Genomic DNA, 18,915 nt, shown 5'->3' with positions numbered 1-18,915 from the left:
GGGGGGGCTTGGGGGCTGGGGAAGGGGGGGGTTGGGGTTGGGGAGGGGGTTTGGGGGCTGGGGGAGGGAGTTTGGGGGGGTTTTGAGGCTGGGGAGGGGGTTTTGGGGAGGGGGCTTGGGGTTTGGGGGAGTTTGGGGCTGTGGGAGGGGGCTTGGGGAGGGGGTTTGGGGTTAGATTGGGGTTGGGGGGCGGCTGGGGAAGGGGGTTTGGGGTTGGGGGGGGCAGAGTGTGGGTCGGGGGGGGGGGGAATTCGGGGTGGGAAGTGGCCGCAGCCGCTTCGGGGCAGCGATGGGGTTGGGTACCCCAAACCCAGAGTGTCCCAGCTGCGCCCCCCCCCATCACTGGGGACCCACATCCCGCCCCCCCCCCAAACCTGAGCTCACCTGAGGGGGGGGGGGGGTTGACCCCCGTTTGGGGATGGGGAGTTGTGGGGCAGGGGGGGGGGATTGCCCTGGTACCCAGCCTGGGGGGCAGATCCTGCCCCCCCCCCGGGCCCTGTCCCACCGGGAGGAGGAGGAAGATGAAGAGGAGGAGGAAGAGGAAGAGGAGGAGGAGGAGGAAGAGGAGGAGGAGGAGGAGGAGGAAGGAGGCAGCTGGAGGAGACAAAGAGCCGGAGCGCTGGAGAAACAAAGAGGCACAAAGAGAAACGAGGCGGCGGGAGGAGCCCGGGGGGGGAGCGAAGGCTCCGGCCATCCTCATCCTCATCCTCACCTTCAGCCTCCTCCAGCTCCGCATCCCCTTGGGAAGGAGCAGAGGGGGGGGGCGGGGGCAGAACCACCCCTGGGAGCCGCTTCCCCCCATCCCCAGTGTCCCCACCCCCCCAGCTCCTTCCCATCCCCCAGATTACCCTTCCCACCCCCCATCCCCCCCCCCCTGCCCCTTCCTGACCCCCCCGACTCTCTTTTTGGGCCAAATCGTTTCTATTTGACCTTTTTCCACCAGGATGTTGGGGCTGATGCCGGTTCCTGGCTGCACCTCTGGCTCCAGCCCCTCAGAGCAGCTGCTCCAGCTGCGTTTCTGCCCCTGAACTTTAAATACCTGGAAAAAACAAGTTCAATCTGGATTTTTATTACTAGATTTATTTATATTATACATTAGATATTATAGATATTATATAATATATAATAATTTATTATATATTATATATAATACATAGTATATATAGTATATATAATATATTATATATATTATATATAGTATATATAATATATATACTATATACACTATATATTATATATAATATAATATATACAGTATATATTATATATATTCTATAGAATATATAATAATTTATTATATATTATATTTTATATTCCATATTCTATGTAATATTTTGTATAATATAGAATATATTATATAAAAATATATATAATATAGAATATAATATCAATTATCCCTATTCTCTCTTATTAGATGTATTTTACATCTCTCTCTCTATCTCTCCCTGGGTTATCTGATAATTTTCCTCAATATTTCCCTCTCTGCAGATATTTTAACCCAGAAAATCCCAGGTGGGAAATGTTGAGACCTGAAGGTTTCTCTTCCCAGCTGGGATTTTCCTCTCAGTGGATTTAACCCCTGAAGATTTTCATCTCTGAAGATTTTCACAGCCAGAGATCTTCATCTCCAAAGATTTTGTATCTGAATATTTCTGTGTCTGATTTTTTTGGGGTATCTGAATATTTTGATATCTGAATATTTTAATCTCTGAATATTTTAATCTCTGGATATGTTGATCTCTGAATATTTTGATCTCTGAATATTTTATTACCTGAATATTTTTATATCTGAATATTTTAATCTCTCGATATTTTGATCTCTGAATATTTTGATATCTGAATAATTTGATATTTGAATATTTTATTATCTGAATATTTTGATATCTGAAAATTTTAATCTCTGAATATTTTAATCTCTGGATATCTTGATCTCTGAATATTTTTATATCTGAATATTTTGATATCTGAATATTTTAATCTCTCAATATTTTGATCTCTGAATATTTTATTCTCTGGATATTTCGATATCTGAATATTTTAATCTCTCAGTATTTTCCTCTCTCAACATCTTCACGCCCAAACACTTCCATAGCTGCACATCCCATCCCTATTTCCCTATCGAAATATTTTCCTATCCAGAGATTTTTATATTCAAAGATTTTCCTATCCAAAAATTCTTGTATCTGGATGTTTTTGTATCCAAACTTTTTGTGTCTTGGATATTTTAATATCTGAATAGTTTTATACCTGATTATTTGTCTCTTGGAATATTTTCACATCCCAATCTTTCACATCCCAATATTTCCAGCACCTGAAGGTTTCCAGTAGCTGAGGGTTTTTCCCAGGAATCTTTCCCTCTCCAGGTCTTTCCCTCCCCAGACCCTTCCCCCCTCCAAACACCCTCCTCTCCTCTTCCCTAACCCAACATCCCCCCTCCATCCCCAACACCCCCCCATCCCCTTCCCCCTCCCCTTCCCCTTCCCCCTCTCCTTCCCCTTCCCCTTCCCCTTCCCCTTCCCCTTCCCCTTCCCCCTCTCCTTCCCCTTCCCCCTCTCCTTCCCCTTCCCCCTCTCCTTCCCCTTCCCCCTCTCCTTCCCCTTCCCCCTCTCCTTCCCCTTCCCCCTCTCCTTCCCCTTCCCCCTCTCCTTCCCCTTCCCCCTCTCCTTCCCCTTCCCTTCCCTTCCCTTCCCTTCCCTTCCCTTCCCTTCCCTTCCCTTCCCTTCCCTTCCCTTCCCTTCCCTTCCCTTCCCTTCCCTTCCCTTCCCTTCCTTCCCTTCCCTTCCCTTCCCTTCCCTTCCCTTCCCTTCCCTTCCCTTCCCTTCCCTTCCCTTCCCTTCCCTTCCCTTCCCTTCCCTTCCCTTCCCTTCCCTTCCTTTCCCCTTCCCCTTCCTTTCCCCTTCCCCTTCCCCTTCCCCTTCCTCCTCCTTTCCCCTTCCCCCTCCTTTCCCCTTCCTCCTCCTTTCCTCTTCCTTCCCCTTCCCCACCCCTCCTCTATTTCAGTGACTCTCCCCTTCCCCCCCCTCCCCAGACCTGCTGGGGGTACCCCCAACCAAGTCCCCCCCTTTATCATCCCCCCCTACCCTGCTGAGACCCTCTGGCCCCATTTTGGGGTGAAAAAGCCAGGATTTGATGAAAGGAAGGACAGAATCTCCCCCCTTCATCCAGCCCACGTCACCCCAAGCCCGGCATCCCCCCCCCCCAAGAAATATTCATCTAATTTACTCTTAATCAGGGGCAGTTACAAGTTAATTGGCATTAAACTCGCTACTGTCGGTTCGTTACTATTAAATGAGCAGATTGAGCTGCTGCTCCAGCCCTGGGGAGGGGAGTGGGGAGTGGGGGGGGGATGATCCTGGCTGTGGGACCCCCCCCTCCCCCAAAATAACCCCCCAGCAGTGGGAATTCTGGCTGCAGCATCACCCCACCCATCATCCCAACCCAGGGGCTGGGTGGGAGATGCCCGAATTGGGGAGGGGGTGTGGGATGTGGAGTGGGGAAATAACCCATCAACACAGCAACAGGTGTCAGGAAACACCTTCCCCATGAAACAACCCCCCCAAAAACACCCCTCTGGAGGCTCCAAACAGCCCCCCACCCCCATAAAGGGGGGTTGATCCCCAGCAGACACCCCACGGGGATGGGTGGGGGGCACCAACCCTCTGCAGTGAGAGCTCAGGGTGCCTCCCTACCCCCCCAAAATCCCCACAGCCAGGCTCCTGGCATGAATGACAGTGGTGTGTGTCCCCCCCCTTCACCGTGTCCCCCTCCCCATCGCTCCCCTCCTGCCTTTGCATAACTCATGGCTCTTGGCACGGGGCTCTTTAGGAGAAGGATGCTCTGCTCAGGCACAGGAGTAAAGAGATAAATAAACCCCTGGAAAGTCTCTGCCCGGCCCCTTCAAGACGTTTTATGGGGTGATTAGAACAAGGGCTGTCCCTTGGAGTGGTTTATTTGCAGCCTCAAACCAGGGAAGGGTGGGGAGGGGGGGGGAAGCAGCCCCCAACCTCCATCAGCCCTAAAGGATCCATGGGCACCACAGCCCCCCCCCCCACCAGGCAAACATCACCCAAACATCCTGGGGCTGGGGGGTATTTTTTTGGGGGGGGGGTTGCAAGCCCAGAACTACCTGAGGAGAATATTTTGGGGGGTGTGGGGTGTGTGTGTGAAATAGATTCATAGAGTTGTGCCCCCCACCCTGATAAAAACCCTGTGCAAATAGTTCCACACCCCCCACCCCCCAGCACCAGGTCATTTTAGGGGGCAAATATTGCACCCACCCACCCCTATGTGCAAGAGGATGGTGGAGGGGGGGGTTAAGGCAAACACAGAGCCAGCTGCATCCCCAGTGTGGCTCCATTACCCTTAAACCATCCTCAACCAATGGGTCCCCTGGCTGGAGCATCTCCCCACCTACCCACCCTCCCCCCCAGCATCTTCCAGCCTGTTTCTCCCCCCCCCAGCAGCTCTTCCAGCCCCCAACTCGTGCCTAATGTCTGGTTTAATTTCTCCCTGCTGCAGCATCAGCCCTGGCTCCTCTTGCTCTTCCTGCTCACTAATGAGTGTAACGAGGTGCCGGGCTCGTTATCGCACCCCTGGCTGCAGCGTCACCGGGCTCCGCTCCGCTGCTCCCCCCACATCGGAGCATCCTCAGCTTTCCCATGGAAACCCGGCTCTAACAGCCCCCCAGCCATGGCCAGAGAGTCCCCCCACACCTCTTGGCAGGGGTTTCTCCTCCCTGTGGCAGCTGGAGGGGAAGATGAGGGGTGACCATGGCCACCTCCAGCAAGGAAACCCCCCTGGGACACCTGGGTCCTGGGCACAAGGGACCTTCCCACCTGCTGTATCAGAGAATCCCGGGCTGGGCTGGGTTGGGAGGGACCCCCAAGGGTCACAGAGCTCCAACCCCCCCCTGCCACAGGCAGGGACACCAACCTCCAGGCCTGGAGTTCAGCCTGGAGAAGAGAAGGCTGTGGGGGGACCTCACTGCAGCCCCCCAGTCCCTGAAGGGACCCCAGGAACAGGAGGGGAATCAGCTTGTTAAAGGGCAGAGACTGGCAGGACAAGGGGCTGGGGTGAAGCTGGAGGAGGGAAGGGGGAGAGGAGAGACTGGGGGGAAGTTCTGTGCAGAGAGAGTGGTGAGGGGCTGGAAGGGGCTGCCCAGAGAGGGGGTGGGTGCCCCATCCATCCCTGGGGGTGTTCAAGGCCAGGTTGGCTGGGGCCCTGGGCAACCTTGTGTAGCTCCAGGCCTGGAGGTTGGTGTCCCTGCCTGTGGCAGGGGGTTGGAGCTCTGGGACCCTTGGGGTCCCTCCCAGCCCAGCCCAGTCTGGGATTCTGGGATTCTGTGATTTTATGGACTAAGGTGAGGGCTCTGCCCTTTGGGATGCTCCGTGCTGCTCCCATGTGTTTCCCAGGGGGAAGCTGAACCCGTTGGCATCAGGGTGGCATTTCCCACCTCTCCTTTCCCCTTTCCTCCCTCCACCCTCGTTACACCCTCAAACCAAAGAAGGGCTCAGACAGCGACTCCCCAAAAACACCCATCCCAGCCTGAAAATGGAGGAACCTGTTTATTGGGGGGGGTGAAATTCCCAGCTGGGGCTGCTTGGGGAAAGATGGGAACATTGTTTGGGATCAAGGATGCAGCACTCGTGCCCAGTTACTTACTGGTGCAATCAAGAACTGCTGGGATAAGCGTGTGAAGGGCTCATGGTGCCTCCCCAGTATCCACCAGCTCTTTCATTCTTCTACTCTTTTCCAAAGGGAATTCCCAAGCTGAACTGGTTCCCATGGGATTTCCCCCACCCAGTGTCTCTCCACATGGTTCTCCCACTCCCATTCCCAAAGGGATGCTGATGGGAAAGCTGATCCCTTTGGGAATGGTGAAGGGAGGGAGGGATGGGATGGAGAGACAAACCCCCCAGTACCCACCACACAGCAGCATCACCCCAACAGTACCTCCATGCTCATGGGGGGACTCTTGGGGGGGTAAATTTGCCCCCCCAAAGGAGGGATTTACAGAGCATCCTGCATTAGGGGGAGCTCTGACCCATCCTCATCCTTCCAGCCGGGTAGGAAACCTTATGGAAACCAGCGGAGCGGAGTGGGAGCGGCGGTGCCGGAGGCAGGAGGCCGTGGAGAGGTGTATTTATGGCTGCAGGAACTCCATCCATCTGCAGGAGCCCTGTAAAGAATCTCTCAGAGTCACCTACAAGCAGCGTTCCTTGTTAATGGGTATTAGCTCTGACCTCCGGATTTATGTGCCGCTCCCCGCCGGATCGCTGAGCCTTTGGCAGCCAGGGCAGGGAGACGGGGGGAGCTGGGGCTGGAAACCCCTGCCCAGGGCAGAGCGGGATGCTCAGGGCTCGTCTGTGGCTGGTCCAGCCTGGATGAGCTGGGGGAAGTCCTGGCTTTGGGGTGGGATGAGGTTTACGCCTCTCATTGGGATGGGAATATTGGCTGAGAGGGTGGGAGATGGGATGGAGGGATGGGATGGGATGGGATGGGATGGGATGGGATGGGATGGGATGGGATGGGATGGGGGGGCAAAGGGATGGAATGGGATTGGGACTGGGATGGGGATGGGATGGAGGGACAAAGGGATAAGATGAGGTGAAATGGGATGGGATAGGATGAGATGGGATGGGATTGGATGGGATGGGATGGGGATGGGATGGAGGGACAAAGGGATGAGATGAGGTGAGATGGGATGGGATGGGATGGGGATGGGATGGAGGGACAAAGGGATGAGATGAGGTGAGATGGGATGGGATGGATGAGACACCACCTTTCTCCACGGGATGCTGGAGGAAGAGCATCCCATCAATCCACAAGCAGCATCCTCCAGCAAGGAGCACTGGTGTTCCCATAGGGACTTTAGGAAATTCTCCCAGGTCCTGGGCTGCCCCATTCCTGATCCCCCAATCCAAGAGCACCCTGCTCCCACCCACAGAGACTCACAGGTGTCCCCCTCATCCCTCGGGGCAACTCAGGAGGGGAACCCATCTGTGTGCTTGCACCAGCACCCATGGGAGCACATCCCAAGGACAGGCACTTGGGAGAGGGAGGGGAGGAGGACACTGGACACAAGTTCTGCTGCACAGACCATCGCTCCTCTGCACAATCCCCCCCCATCCTATGTCCCCCGCCCTATCCTATGTCCCCCCCATCCTATGTCCTCCCCATCCTATGTCCCCCTCATCCTATGTCCCCCCCCATCCTATATCACCCCTCTATCCTATGTCCCCCCCCCTATGTCCCCCTTCTATCCTATGTCCCCCCATCCTGTGTCCCCCCCCATCCTATATCCCCCCTCTATCCTATGTCCTCCCCATCCTATGTCCCCCCATCCTATGTCCCCCCCATCCTATGTCCCCCCCATCCTATCTCCTCCCCCTCCTATGTCCCCCCATCCTATGTTCCCCCCATCCTATGTCCCCCCCATCCTATCTCCTCCCCATCCTATCTCCCCCCCATCCTATGTCCCCCCATCCTATCTCCCCCCATCCTATCTCCCCCCCATCCTATGTCCCCCCATCCTATGTCCCCTCTATCCTATCTCCCCCCCATCCTATCTCCCCCCCATCCTATGTCCCCCCATCCTTTGTCCCCCCATCCTATGTCCCCCCCATCCTATCTCCTCCCCACCCTATGTCCCCCCGCCCCAGTTCTATCTCTCCTCCCCTGCTTTGCTCAGCTCCACGTGCAGGATAAACCCACCCAAGCGTCTCCGAATATAATTAGCAATCTAAATATGACATGGCTGTTCCACTCCAGGACCCCAGCCCCATAAAACACCCGGGCTGTGACTGGTAAAAGCCGGAGCGAGTCGGCCGGAGCGGTTCTATACACCCAGCATCCCCACGGATGGAGCTCCTGATGGCTCCCAGCTCACCCTGGTGTTTTCAATTACCTCCTATTAATGTATTTACTCTCTGGATCCTTTATCAAGCTACAAGTTGTTTTATTTGGTACGTGGGGACGGCGCCAGGGGCCCTAAATGGGGCATATTTCAAGCTTAAAGGCGTTTCCTATCGCCGCGGGCGTGAGCGATGCCTCCGGGGAGCGGAGCCGCCGCCGCCGCCTCCAGCCTCTCTCCTGGAGTTGAATTAAGAGGGGGTTTGGCTCTGCTCAGGGGTGGGGATGGTCGGTGCAGATGGTGGAAGGTTCAGCTGGATCTTTCTGGAGCTGGGTGGGATTTTGAGCCGTTGTCTGGTTTCTCCTCGGGAAGGTGGTGGGATGGGGAGAGGAGATGGGGTGTGGGGGGAGGGATACACACGGCTCCTGCCCTCTCCAGAGGTCCCCTCCCTGGTGCATCGGCTTCCTCAGGAGGGATCTCTCTGCTTTGAACTGAATTGAGATGAATTCCTCCCAAAATGGAAGAGCCTTTGTTTGGTGTCCTCCCTCCTTTCACCCTCCCACCCAGAGAGGTGGTGGGTGAGGGAAGAAGGTCCTTGGACGTCTCCAGAGATGCTTCCACGGCTCTTGCAGCCCAGGACACTCCCCTGGCCCATCCCCTGGCCCATTTACATCATCCCAATGGATGAATCTTGTGATTCCTCCCCAAAATCAAGAATTTTCAGTTGCCTCCTCCTTGGGCACGACGTGGCTCCTGCACAAGAGCTTCCTCCTGCTTTTGAGGTGAAACCTGCCCGTTTCACCACCAGCCCAGCCCCGAAATCACCGCCCATCCACTCCCTGCTCAGAGGGAAGATCCCAAGGAGGGGTTTTTCCACCGCCAACCCCAACCCAAGGCTCAGTGCTGAGTCACCAGTGGCCTCACAGACCTTTCTAGAACAATTCTCCAAAGAGAGAGGAGCAAGGACCACACGTGGCTGGGGAACAATGTGTTGAAAGGCTGGTTCTGGGGCAGATTTCCTGGAGAAAGAGAGAATATCTGGGCCAGGGCCAGGAGTGGTTTCCATTCCCAGCCGTGGGACGTGGTTCTCTCCAGCCCCTTCCTGTTGGGTTCCTTCTTCAGGACTTTGCTCACGACTCAATGACTGGTTTTACTTCTGGGTTTGCCCCATTTCATTCACTTTTTGAAGCCAGCTCCACATGTAGAGGTCAAGAACTTGCTTGGGGATGGTGCTGGAGCCCAACCATCGTGCCCAAGGTGACCTCCAGGAGGAGCTTACTGTTGGGCATCGCCTGGGAGCTGCAGGAAGCTTCTCTTGAGCCAGCTGGAGGAAAATTAATTCCAAAATTGCCTTTCTTTGGGTGAGGCAAGAAACAAAGAGATGTTTCCTTCAGGATATGGCACATCCCATCCTCTTCTCTTTCTCTTTCTCTTCTCTTCTCTTCTCTTCTCTTCTCTTCTCTTCTCTTCTCTTCTCTTCTCTTCTCTTCTCTTCTCTTCTCTTCTCTTCTCTTCTCTTCTCTTCTCTTCTCTTCTCTTCTCTTCTCTTCTCTTCTCTTCTCTTCTCTTCTCTTCTCTTCTCTTCTCTTCTCTTCTCTTCTCTTCTCTTCTCTTCTCTTCTCTTCCTCTTCTCTCCCCTTCCCCTTCCCTTCCCCTCCCCTTCCCCTTCCCCTTCCCCTTCCCCTTCCCCTTCCCCTTCCCCTTCCCCTTCCCCTTCCCCTTCCCCTTCCCCTTCCCCTTCCCCTTCCCCTTCCCCTTCCCCTTCCCCTTCCCCTTCCCTTCCCCCTGCTCCAAAGGCTCCTCACATGGGGTCAAGTCCTATAGGATCTGTTCCTATAGGATCTACCCCTATAGGTTCTATTCCTATGGGATCTATTCCTACAGCATCCATTTCTCTAGGATCCACTCCTACAGGTTCCATACCTCTAGGATCCACTCCTACAGGATCTATTCCCATGGGATCTATTCCTATAGGATCCTCTTATCTAGGATACATTCCTATTGGCTCTGTACCTCTGGGATCCACTCCTATAGGACCTATTCCTATAGGACCAGTTCTTATGATATCCATTTCTTTAGGATACATTCCTATAGGTTCTGCTCCTCTACAACACATTCCCATGGGTTCTATTCCCATGGGATCCATTCCTGTAGGATCCATAAGATAGGGTCCAGGATGTGCTTCCCTGGGATCCATCCTGATGGTATCTCTTCTTATGGGATTTTTCCTATAAGAGCTGTTCCTTTGGGATCCATTCCTGTAGGATCCAGTCTTCCTTTCCATGCTTCTCCTTGGGGTCTTTTATTCCTGGAAGGTGGCAGCTGCTGGGGATGCGTCCGGGAGCCGATGGGACCCCCCAGAAGAGTGGGAAAACCAGTATTCCACCCCATTTTTCCCAGGAGACCATCTCACTCCTCCCTCTGAGGAGCACGGATGGCTTTGCCATCCAGAAGCTCCATAAAGACCTGGACATCATCGCTGCCCCTGTTATTGCTTCTACTTCAGTGCCCCAGGCACGTGGGAATAACACCCTGAGACATAAACCAACCCCCACCCTGGTGTTTACACCCCACCCATGCTGACTCCTGGGCTGGGAGCAACTTCCCCAGCCCAACCAGACCCTTTGCTTTTTATAGCAACAATTATGCTAACGAGAACGTCGTTAAACCGCGCGGGAATGAGCCCTAAATCAACCCAAACCAACCCAAACCACACCATTCATCCATCCCACCCCCAGATAAATCAATGGGTGGAGGATGGAGCCCCCCAACCTCTATGAATTCAGTGGGTCTCACGCTCTCTCCTCTCCTCTTCCCTCTCTCTCTTTTTTTTTAAAGAAGATTATTTATGGTTTATTTTAGACACCAGATCATTTGGCGCTTGTTTCATCAATTTGTCACTGTTTTTATTGTCACCAATTGCCCATAACTGGAGTGCATTTAAAATGTCATTGATCTTGATATTATGGTGTCATAATATGACAGTAATAGTTGTATCTTGTACAGAAAGCCCACTTCCCAAGATTGATGGCTTTCACCGCACCAATTATATTCTGTCCATCTCAGTGATAAAGGGAGCGTTGGAGGCATTCAATAGATAAATTAGATATCTTTTCAATTATTCCCTTTATTTTATAGGGTCACGTGCCTGATTAACAACTTTTTACTTCTGTTATTAACTGGTGAATTCTCGATGCTCAACTCCCCACGTTTTAATTTGGCCGGTGGGATGAAAGATGTTGAGGGCTTTGTGCTGGGCTCTGTAATTGTCTCCAATCTTTCTTGCTCTCCCTGGAAGTAAGTGAAGATTTCTCTCCTTTTTCTTCTTTCCCCCCCCCCCCCCCCTTTTTTTTCTCTTCCCAGGATCCAAGGAAAAAGAGAAGAATTAAAACATCTCTTGTGGGCTCTGTCCTGGTTGCCCATCGAGGCTTCACCCTGCGGTATCTGAAGGAGAAGGAGCTTTGGGATGAGCCATGTCCCGTGCCAGGGAAGGGACAAGCCTTGAGGGAGTCCTGAAGTGAGCGTGGGGGGATCCCCAAACCTCTTCTGAACTCAAGTGCTTGGTCAAGGGGACAGTCACTGGCACCCACGTTGCTGCTCCCATCCCGTTTTGGGGGACGGTGAAGTGAGTCATGTCAAGCTCTTGCTGGGAAGGAGCCACACTGGTCCATGACTGGCCCTTTCTGGGGGAGAACAGAGTGGATCCAGGTGGGATTTGGTCAACTGTCTTTGGTTGGGGGGACTTGGACACTTGTGGGGTGATGTTGCTGCTGCCAGAGAGAAAACACCCTGATTACCCCCCCCACATCCACCCAGGGATGCACCCCCCTGCCCAGGGGATGCTCCCATCTCTGTCCCTTGGCCACAATCAAGCCTTGGGGACCAGTTGACGCCAAGTCCTGGCTCCTACATGGTCAGAGAGAGGTGAAACATCTCCCAGCTGAGTTCAGCTCCCAAGGGCGATGCGTTGGGCTCTGATACTGCTCTTGGGTGGAAGGAGTTGGGGTCTGGATGTGCCAGCCTCCCTCTGCTGACTTTAGGGGTCCATGAGCAGAAGGACCTCATCCTCTAGGCAGCCAAAAAGCCTCAAGGTGGTCATTGGGCTAACAACAAGGGAAGTGGACATCTGACCCTGCTTCAGCCTGGCTCCAGCTCTGCCCTGACCACATCCTGGTCCCAGCACAGACCCAACCTTTGCCACCAGTTTGTCCCCATCGGTCAACCATTCTCCACCATCTCACCACGGAGGACCATAGGTGCTGAGTGTCTTGGTAGAGGGGTGGTCTGGGGGTCTCTGGCTCAAGGAAGGGCTGTGGGAGAAGGGGAAAGGTCCAGCACGTGCATCAGACCACCAAAGCTGCCATCGCTCATCCCAGCCGTGGTGCATGGGAGAAGGGAGGCTGCAACATCATCTCTTGGCTGATTTTGGGCCCATTCTGCCCAGAAATGGTGCATCCCTGCGTGGAAACAGCCAAACCATGGCCAGGGCTGAGCAGGGATGCTTCTGTTCTCCACTGGGGCTTCAGGGAAAGATTCATCCCCCCTCACTTGTGATGGATGAAGTTTTAATGGAGAAAAAGAGATTCTCCAATTTAAGTGAGATGTTTAAGTGAAGCTGATGATTTAAACAACTTAAAGCCCATTAAGCAAAGGAAGAGCCCAGATCTTAGAGCCTCATTCGTTTGGAGAAGTGTCTGGCCCAGGATAAACATGACGTTAAGTAGCCACCTGAGCTTTGCTAAACATACATCTGCCTGTGCAATGAAATGGTTTTAAGATCCAGTAATGGTCACCTGGAGAGTGGTTCCTGTTAAAACCCTCTGCTGAGGCACTTCAGGAGCTGCCCATCAGCTAATGGAAACAAGACAGCTAGGAGATGAGAAGACACTGGGAATATTTTGGGCTTAATTAGAGGAGAAGAGGGATGGTGGAGGGAGCTGTTCCAGCTCCGTGTCTCTGTCAAACCCCAGACCTTCCTCTCCACCTTTTGGTCCTGGATAGATGTAGGAGTGGGGTGGGTGGATGGATGGATGGATGGATGGATGGATGGATGGATGGATGGAAGGATGGGATGGATGGGATGGAGAGAGGGAGGGATGGATGGGATGGATGTGAGGGAGAGGGGGAAGGGATGGGATGGGATGGATGGATGGATGGATGGATGGATGGATGGATGGATGGATGGAAGGATGGGATGGATGGGACGGAGAGAGGGAGAGAGGGATGGGATGGGATGGGATGGGATGGGATGGGATGGGATGGGATGGGATGGGATGGAGGGAGGGAGGGAGGGAGGGAGGGAGGGAGGGAGGGAGGGAGGGACGGACGGACGGACGGACGGACGGACGGACGGACATCAAAGCCAACTGCACCATAAGAAAGAGTTGACCAGACATCCCCATCCAGGAAGGGCTTTGCTTCTCCATCACCAACAAGCAAAAGGAGGGTGGTTGGACTGGTGATCACTGGGTTTCCATCAACCACACGGTCTGTCAAAGTCAGTGTAGGTGCTGGGTTGGCTCTTAGGTTGATACTAAAGCTTCACCACTCCTCCCAAGTTTAGCTTTTGGGGGCTTATTGCCAAGTTATCAGGAGCCTTGTGATGAAGCACCAGGACCTGCCCAGACACAGAGCAGGACCCTCAATTTCCCCTGAAATGATAAAGTTCCCCCTCATCTCACCTTCAGAAAACCCACCTCCCAAATCCTCCAAATCAAAGACCCTCTGGAGACACCAGGAAATCCATCTCAGGAATTGAAGGCAAACCTTAGGAGTTTAATGCCCCTGCTCAGCAGAGCAGGGAGATGTTTGCTTAACTTTAAGCATCTGCTTAACCCCCACGGGAGCTTGGTGCTGCCAGGCATCTGTCCTCCTCCGTTTGTCCATCGTGGGAGCGGAGCTGGGAAGCAGCTGACGCCACCACAAGATTTATGGGAGGGGAAGGGACCTGCTTGCTTCTCTGTGATTAATAAAGAGAAGACAAGAAACCTCCTCAAAGCCTCGGTGGAGGCATTTCCCCTCCTGGTGCCCAGCTTGATGGGGTCATTCGTAGCCAAATTCCAGCCTGATCTCTGCTGCAGATACCAGCTCCTCAGAGGGTTGGAGGGTCTCATCCTGCTCGTGTTCTCTTGTGCCTGGAGTGGTCCAAATCCCTCCCTGATGGCCACATCTCAGTGGCTGCAGGAGACACCCAGACTGGGAAAGTCTTCTCCCTCCAACCTGACCCAAAGTCTGGTGACCCTGTGGACACGTCCAGGGGATTGGGCTGGAGATGGAGGTGGTGAAATGAGGTGAGGAAGCCTGATGAAGTCAGGCTTTGGCCTCTGGACCTGGGAGAGGGCTGGTGGCTGCAGAAGGGGTGTAGATACCTGGAGACCCATCTTCCAGGGCTGGTGTATTCTCTGCTCACCACTGCCAAGTGATGGTGACCACGGGCAGGTGCCCCATCAACCCTGTGTGCAGCCCCAACCTCTCCAAACATCTTCCCATTCCCAGAACTGGGAAAGAAGTTGCATCCCATACCTCAAACTCCCTCAGCATCCCATTTAGGACCATCAGGACCTTCTCCTCTCCACGCACTGGGTGTGTGATGGTCCCAGCTGCCACCAGAGACACGTGAACACTCAGATTTCCCATGTTTCTCCATCTGAAGTGCAGCTGCATCTCCCAGATGCCCCATCCTTGTGTTTCCTTTGGTCTCCATCACACTGATGGACGTGTTGTGAAAGCCCCCTCAGAGCAGCCACCACTCAGGTGGGCGATTGGCCCAGAACGAAGCCCCAGCACCAAGAAGACACTCTTACCTTGAGGCTGCCTGCCAAGCTGCTTCCCCCAGGGGCACATAGATCACCCAGGGGTGTGAATTTAAAGAGGGCTCAGCTAAATGATATTAAGCCCGTGCCTGGACCTTCTTGTTCAGGAGGCAGCCAGCCCTAATTTGGTTTAGCCTTGCAAATTAAGCTAAACTGAATTAAAGCAACTGTAATTCTGAGTAAGTGTCCAGAAAGAGGCTTCTTCTGCTCCAGCTAATCCACTTTAGGAGTTGATTTGGGTTAATGCTGATGGATGTCCCCTTACCACCCATGGTAGAAGACTGTTGAAGGAACCTGAAGGTGCACAAGTCCCTGGGACCTGGTTGGATGCATCTGAGGGTCCTGAAGATGCAGGTGAAGATGCTGAGCCCTGGTCCATCACATTTGAGATGATGTGACAGTGTGGTGGAGTTACAGACTTGGTGATGGGGTTACAACGTCGGTGGTGATGTCACCTACATGGACCTGAGTGAAGTCCAGGTGTCCCTGGACACCTGCAACTGAAGCTGCCCTGCACAACATCCTTGTCTACCAGTTGGAGAGACGTGGATTTGAGGAGTGGACCCCTTGGTGGGTAAGGAATGGGCTGGATGGTTGCACTCAAGGAGTTGTGTGTGGTCAATGGCTCGATGTCCAAGCACAGACCAGTGAAGACCAGTGCTCCTCAGGGGTCGGTACTGGGACCAGAGCTGTTTAAGGTCTTTGTTGGTGACATGGGCAGTGGGATCCAGGGCACCTCAGCAGGTTGGTGATGACACCGAGCTGTGGGGTGAGGTTGATGTGCAGGAGGGAAGGGATGGCATCCAGAGGGACCTGGACAGGCTGGAGAGGTGGGACCATGTGAACCTCATGGAGCTCATCAAGGGCAAGGTCCTGCATGGGGGGCAGGGAAATCCCCCAGCACAGCAACAGGCTGGGGGGATGGATGGAGAGCAGCCCCTGAGGAGGAGGACCTGGGGGATGAGAAGCTCAACCTGAGCCTGCAATGTGCACTGGCAGCCCAGAAAGCCACACACATCCTGGGCTGCATCCCCCCCAGCATCACCAGCAGGTCAAGGTTTGGGGTTCTGCCCCTCTGGTCCACTCTGGGGACACCCCTCTGCAGTGCTGCATCCAGCTCAGGGGTCCCCAGGACAAGGGGGACACGGAGCTGTGGGAACCAGTCCCAAGGAGGCCATGGAGATGATGGGAGGGCTGGAGCCCCTCTGCTCTGGAGCCAGGCTGGCAGATCTGGGCTGGCTCAGCCTGGAGAAGAGAAGCTGCTGCTGGGGAGAGCTCTGAGCACCTTCCCAGCCCTCGAGGGGTTCCAGGGGAGCTGGAGAGGGGCTGGTGCCCAGGGCAGGGAGGGCCAGGCCCCGGGGAACAGCCTTCAGCTGCAGGAGGGGGATGGAGAGGGGCTGGGGGGGCAGGAATCCTTCCTGGGGAGGGGGGAGGCCCTGGCACAGGGTGCCCAGAGTAGCTGGGACTGCCCTTGGATCCCTGGGCTCAAGGCCGGGTTGGATGGGGCTTGGAGCACCCTGGGCTGGGGGGTTGTCCCTGCCCATGGCAGGGGGGGCACTGGGTGGCTTTGAGGTCCCTTCCCACCCACACCAGTCTGATATCCAATGACATGTCTCAGTGCTGCTGGGTTCCCAGGCTCTGACAGTGCACCAGCTCACCCGTACCCACCTCCCTCATGGACCTGCTCCAAGACCACGACCTCTCTCCTCCTTCCAGAGGACGATGAGCTGTGGTCCAACCACCCTCTTGAAGGACAAGATCCATCCCACTTGGCCAACCGACCACACGGGAGGCCACAGAGGCACCAAACCTTTCCACCTCATTCCCAACAGAGCTTGGCAAAGCCCCTGTGGCGCAGGGGAAGGGCCCATCCCCTTGACTTTGTCCTTCTGAGACTCTGCTGACGTGGTAACGGCTGATCCTGCGGCTTCATTTCTCTTGCAGAGCAGCCAATTGGCAACGGATCAATACAGGGGAAAGTTAGTAGGATGGGAGTGAAATAAATTATTCCCCCTTTGGGAGGCAAGGTGGAGATGACAGTGAGCAGAGCAGACTGGTCTGGAGCCACTGATGGGATGGGGCATCCCTCTAGGAGGCAGTTGCATCCCATGGCCTTGGCACGTGGCTGTGTGGTGAGTGGACTGGCTGAAAGATTCGGATATTAACTAGCCCAGCAAATCCACATCCCATCAAGGGTCCCCATCAGCACGTCTAGGTCTTCAGTACAGCCTCACACAGGTTGGGGCAGTGTTGCTTCGCTCCTTGAAGCCCAGGAAGGTCCAGGGAGGGGTGAAGAGCATTTTCCAGCACTAGCTGTGGGCTCTGCTTATTTAACTAGAAAACATTGGCCTAGATGGGTTCCCTCAGCATCTTCCAGGGTCACTGGAGAAAGGTGGACCACTAGATGTGGGTCACCTCTCATCCTACTCACCCCTGTGGAGGACAAACGTGTGGGTGCCCATCTCTCTCCAGGGATGGAAGGAGGAGATCAGAGCTGACACCATGGTTTTGGTCTGCAGGATGTGAGGAGAAGCCAACCTGAAGGCCCTTCTCCCAGCTTCAACGGGACTTCAGGCCCATTAGGTTGGGTCCTGCAGCGGGGAAAGTGCCTGTGGGGGAACTGCAGGGGGGATGGGGTGGGGGGGGGCAGCGAATCTAAATTAACTAAGGGTTGGGGTTTGAAGTGCATTAATTTAAAGTGCATTTCAAGAGCATGCAAAATGCATGCAAAGTGCACTCTGGTCCAGGGGAAAGTGCTCCTCTGTCAGCAGGAGGCAATTTACTGCCCGTCCCCTGGCGCTCTGGGCAGGATCCATCTCTCCTTCCCGTAGGCTCCTGCAGGTTCTGGTAGAGAAGATGGGCTTCTCAGCTCAGCTCCTCCTGAAGAGCATCTCCCCTGGCATGGGCGATTCCCCACCGCCAAGAGAGGCTTACGGGACGTGGCAAATCGCTTCCCGCAGCTCCCCCCACCCCTGCTTCCCGGTTGGGGTTGGGAAGAGGATGGGCAACGCCTTGAGAGGGAGGGAGTAACCAAGAGCTGGGGAGAGGGGGGGGATCATTGCTGATTGCCCACGTTTTCCCGTATGGAAAAGCGCCCTGGGAGAGGTCTCAAGTCAGCAGGGATGAGGCCAAGTGGGATCCATCCCTTTGGAAGATGAACTTGGATGAGGAGGAACCACCACAACCACCCCCACCTCAGCCCTGAGAAGGACAACGCTGCCCTGGATTGTGACCTGGAGCACATCCAGAGGAGACACGTCCCTCACGGATGGCTGGGAAGGGCACAGCATCCTTTGGCAGCCAGTTTGACAACGTCACCCTCCATCTCTCCCCCCCCACACATACGCCACGTGGGTGACGAGCTGCTGCAAGACAGGCAGGAGATGGCTGAGCCTCTGCCCTGGACCTGGAGGAGGCTCTGCCAGCGCCGCTGCCTTATTTACAGCAACAAAACAAACAACAACTCACCAGCTCAGGGGAAAAAATGCTCAGCATCCTCCCTCCCTTCAGCCCCCATCCCTCCCTCCCTCCCTCATCCATCCATCCATCCCTCCCTCCATCCCTCCAGCCTCTCCCCCACAAAGCGACCGGCAACAGCTTTGTTTAGAGAAGAAAACTGATGTTTTTATGGGTCCCATGAATCTTACCAGGAAGCCAACAATCCCAGCCAGGCGGCTCCGAGAAGCTTCAGCCGGAGCCGTGAAGCATTGCCTTGCAAACTAAAGGTCAACCCAAGCCATAGAACACCATTAAAGCCAAGGGCTGGATGCCAAAAGTCCAGGCTTTTAAACCCAAGGAGCTGAGCTCGAAGGTAGTTTTCTCCTAAGAGCTTGGAGTGAGCTGAAATCCCCCCACCCTCAGACTCAGGGTTGTTTTTAGAGCAAATTGGGGTGAAACCGCCTCTTCCTGGTTATTTTTTTGCTGGGGGGTTGCAGGGGAAATTTGTCCCTTTGAAGGGAAAATCCTGTGATAGCCCAGGAGCATCCCAAATATCCCAGTGTTGACATGCAAAGCCAGAGGGCTTTAAAAAGCTGAGCCAAAAAAAGCCAGGGTGTGAGGAGGGGGGGGACACACTCAGCAGGGGTGAGGCGCTTCCCGTGGCCATGTAACTGAAGCTCCTGGTTTTCCAGGGTGAGAAGAAGGGTGGAAAATAATTGAGCTCCCCTAAACCCAGCCCGTTTATCATCAAGTTCAGCGTGAAACTCAATAATCCTCGAGCGGGGGCCAAGTCCTGGGAGGAGCTGGAAGGAT

The sequence above is a fragment of the Gallinula chloropus genome (genome assembly GCF_964237585.1).
Source record: "Gallinula chloropus genome assembly, chromosome: 31".
NCBI lineage: Eukaryota > Metazoa > Chordata > Aves > Gruiformes > Rallidae > Gallinula > Gallinula chloropus.
The sequence above is the reverse complement of the archived record's forward strand: the minus strand, read 5'-3'. Positions refer to the sequence as shown.